Consider the following 4,131-nt stretch of genomic DNA (forward strand, 5'->3'; position numbering starts at 1 on the left):
TCATGAGGACATGTGTCCCATTGGAGGATTTCCCCACTATCCTTGTTCTGGTGGATTTACCCTCATTTCATTTCAGGTGACATTGGTGACCAAGTCAATTGAAGAACGTCAACCTCACCATCGGAACAGAAACAGCAATAAAAATAAAAGATGATGTGAGAGTATGGCTTCCACATCAATTTGCAAATCATGCAAATAAAACCTTCATTTTTAATAAAGATAGTTAAACAATGTATATTGTTTATTTGTTTTTTAATTTACTATTTTTTCTGGCTATCTTGTAAGTATGCTGGATTTTTTTGTATTGTGTTTGTTCAACAGTGCAATCTAACCCCTAACTGATCTCTCAAAATCTAATAAAAACTGTTTTATCTTTAGTTACTGTATGCTTTAAATACTGTTTAACCTGGAAATCTGAATTAATTATAGAGAATATTTAATTTGGTTTCTCTTGGGGAATGAATTCTAATAATAAATTCTGTAAACTGTGTTTGCACTAAAATGGAAATTATTTGAGTTTGTTTTTACCATATTAACTTCATTAAAACTCAGATTAAATATACTCATATATATAATAATTTATACTTGATTATTATATATAATTTATACACAAAAAATAATACACAATATATTTTATTTTCAAATTGTTTTCAGAACAAGAGTATAAAATTAATTAAAAAAAATAAAAACTTTGGTAAAATAATAAAATTATGATGTTATCTAATATTCTATAGGGGAGGGGGAGGAGGAGGGGGAGGTACATGAGATATTTACAAGAGAAATTGCACAGAGGGAGCAAAAGGAACACAACATGATCAGGCCTACTCAGATCAACTGCATATAGAACCTAAACAATTATAATTATTTTGTTTTAATCAATGTAAGTTGTTTCTTGATGAGTAAACTGAAAGTGAATAGATAATATAAAAGGCAATTAACTGAGACATGTATTTCCTCTCTTTCAGATTTTATGGACAGCATTCCTCTACAATGAAAAGGCTGTTTGGTTTTTTGCTTGTCCTGGAGCTTTTGGCATGTAAGGATTGTTTGTATTTCTATTCTTTAAATTCATTTATATTATGTCTTTTATATTTAGATGGGATGAAAAAAAATCAAAATCCAATCCCTTTTTCGGATAATGAATTTAATTGCACGTTAAGAAAATGCATGCTCTTATTTCCTTTAATACAACTTTTTTGTATCAGTTTATTGTCTAAAGGTAAAATAAAACTTGTAAACTAACAGACCAGTGCTAAAAAAAAAAATATTGTGTGTTCTGTACTGTGTACATTATCAGCACATAAAATTATCGTATTCCAGAAAAGAATTATTTTTTTATTTGAAATATCTTAATTTATATTTTCACCACATTTACTAAATTAAGAGTTAAAACCCTTGTCATAGTTGCTTTAGTTGGACAATTTTGACTTGCATGTAAATGTGGAGAAAAGCATAAAAAAGAATAATAAGTATTAAAAAAAAACAATATAAGTTTATAAGACTAAAAAGAAATCTATAATATTCTTTTATTACACATGCAGCAACCTGAATACATTTTCCTTCTCTTTAAAAGTAATTTTTTTCTGTCTGGTGTCCCCAGTGGAAGATTTCTCATTACCGCCTGTTCCAAAATTTAGATTTATTTTCTGTACTAGAGACAATAGTCACCTGGACCATCTGAATACGAGTGACTCTCCCACAGGAGAAACAAATGACAATATAAACCTAACAGAGGTTTTTACTTTTTTCACATTCTATTAAATATTATTTATTTTTGCTTTTATACATTTAAAATGCCAATCCCATGCAAACTAAGTAAGTAGCAATTGGTGGAATTGGGGAAGAGGGTGTTGAGGTTACACTTGCCTACATTTTCCTGATCCTTAAATTTGGCACTTGGAAGTCTTTCGCAGTTATCTTTCTTGACCCGCAACCTGTTCCTCCAACTCCACAGATGTCAGAGTTTCTCCACAGACGTCTATAAAGTTGCCAGCTGGTGGACTGGAGAGGCAGGAGCAGAGTACAGACCCCTGAAATTGATGCATCAAATTTTTAAATTGGTGGATTTTATTATCGGATATTAATTGCACTATATTTTTACATTACTTGGTATTCATTTGTGGAGTTTGGGAAGAAGGTGTGTAAGTTATACTCAACCAGAATATAACTGGATACCAGGGGTGGACTGACAACTCATGGGGCCCCCGGGCAATAGGGGATCATGGAGCCCCTGTGTCCTCACCCACACCCAAAAAAGCCTATGAAAAAGCCAATGAAAGGTACCAGGGACATCTCATGGGGCCCCCTACTGACCCCGGGCCCTCGGGCACTGCCTGAGTGCTCGAACGGTCAGTCCGCCCCTGCTGGATACTAACATTTATAGGTAAAGTTGATCCAGGGAATATCCGATTGCCTCTCGGGGGATCAGGAAGGAATTTTTTTTCCCAGCAGGAGCAAATTGGATCATGCTTTGCTGGGTTTTATTGCCTTCCTCTGGATCAACTGTGGGTATCGGATTATAACTTTTTTTTTTTTTAATAGTTGAACTGGATGGACTTTTGTCTTTTTTCAGCCAGACTAACTATGTAACCATAGTTTTCCATTCCCTAAATTTGGTCCCTGAAAGTCCTATTACAGTAAGCTTTCTTGGCCTGCAGTCTTTTCCTCCATCTCCCCAGATATCAGAGGATTACTAGGAGGCTGAAAACTAGAGGATCAGAGATGCAGGAGCTCCTGAATCGATGCACTGAAATTTTAAAATGGTGAACTGTGCTATATTTCCAAATTACTTTCACCTCCATATACTATATACATACACATAATCCATCCAACATTCTCAGTTTCTGCTTGCTCATCTTTTAAATATTGTCTAAAATTGATCAGATAGCTATTCTGTAAAAACAAATTAACTTATCATTTCCATCCATCAGATTTGTGCCAGGCGGTGACGGTCACTCAGAAACTACCCATAATTATCACCAAAACTGGAAAAAAGGTGGAAATTCCTTGCGTACATGATGATAACTCTGGTTCTTACAACATGTATTGGTATCAGCAGAAGCCCGGAGAAGGGATGAAGCTTATGGCCGTCTCAATCGCGTCGTCTACTCCCACTATGGAGACGGAATTCGAGGGAAAATGGAAAATGTCCCGGCCAGATACCTCCAACTCCTTTCTGATAAAAGAGGAAGCAAAATCTGAAGATACAGCCGTGTATTTCTGTGCTTCTAGTATGCACAGCCACAAATAACAGAGAAAGAGCCAACACAAAACCAACAACTTACATCAATAGGGGTCTCAACAATTCACAAAGCCACCTGGAAGGGAAACTAGTCTACTCCCACTATTCACACTTCCATTTGAAATAAATAAAACACATGATTGTGTTGTGGCTAAAGAGAAACTCCAGTTTCTACAAGAATCAATTTCTGGCATTAGGATCTTAAATACTTCATAATTCTGGTGTTGGACTTGGTTGGTGTTGGCCTAGGTGTTCCCAGGAACAATTTACTGAGCCACCTACTGGGGAATCTAGTCTGGTCCTGGTTCTTCAATCAAACTTTGATAGAAAATAAACTGGGCTGTGGTTAAAGAGAAACTCCAGTTTCTACAACCAATTTGTGGCACCAAGATCTCAAAGCTACATCATTTTTGTGTGGGACATGGTTGGTGTTGGCCCAGGTATTCCAGGTACAGGACAAGGTGAGTATGGAGCACAGGTTCAGCGCTGAAAAGAAGGGTAGGTTTTACATTTTTATTAAACAGATTAAGAGTTAGGATTTAGGGTCAACTGGGGGTAAGTGTTAAGGGATAGGTCAAAGATTAATAGAGGGAAGAAAAAGTGTCAAGTGTCAAATGCCTAAGCACAATTTTGCAACGTTGACATGTGTTAGTAAAACCGTACATATCATCACAACTACTTTGTACATCCAGGTGAATTATACCGTGTTTTTTTCAGGACAAATTGGGCTTTCATTTGGTGGTAAATGGTAGAGGATATCTCCTGATTTTTTTTTTTTTAATTTTTATAGGAAAACTGCCCCAAAATAGTAAAAAACCTTTTTTTTTAAATTTAGCTGTGTGTTTCTTGTTACTAGCATAACCTACCACAAAAGAACAACCCAAAATAAA

General features: G+C 35.4%; 1 long non-coding RNA gene across 1 annotated transcript; it reads left to right on the forward strand.

The window, feature by feature from the left end:
* Positions 1–784: 784 nt before the first annotated feature.
* LOC149444958 (uncharacterized) lies at positions 785–3,671 on the forward strand. The gene is made up of 3 exons (XR_016306502.1): positions 785–880; positions 966–1,036; positions 2,931–3,671. It is a non-coding gene; the product is annotated as an uncharacterized LOC149444958 (long non-coding RNA).
* The last annotated feature ends 460 nt before the right edge of the window (positions 3,672–4,131 follow it).

The sequence above is a fragment of the Staurois parvus genome, unplaced genomic scaffold (genome assembly GCF_062004578.1).
Source record: "Staurois parvus isolate SC_StPar_1 unplaced genomic scaffold, SC_StPar_1.0 ptg000758l, whole genome shotgun sequence".
Taxonomy (NCBI): domain Eukaryota; kingdom Metazoa; phylum Chordata; class Amphibia; order Anura; family Ranidae; genus Staurois; species Staurois parvus.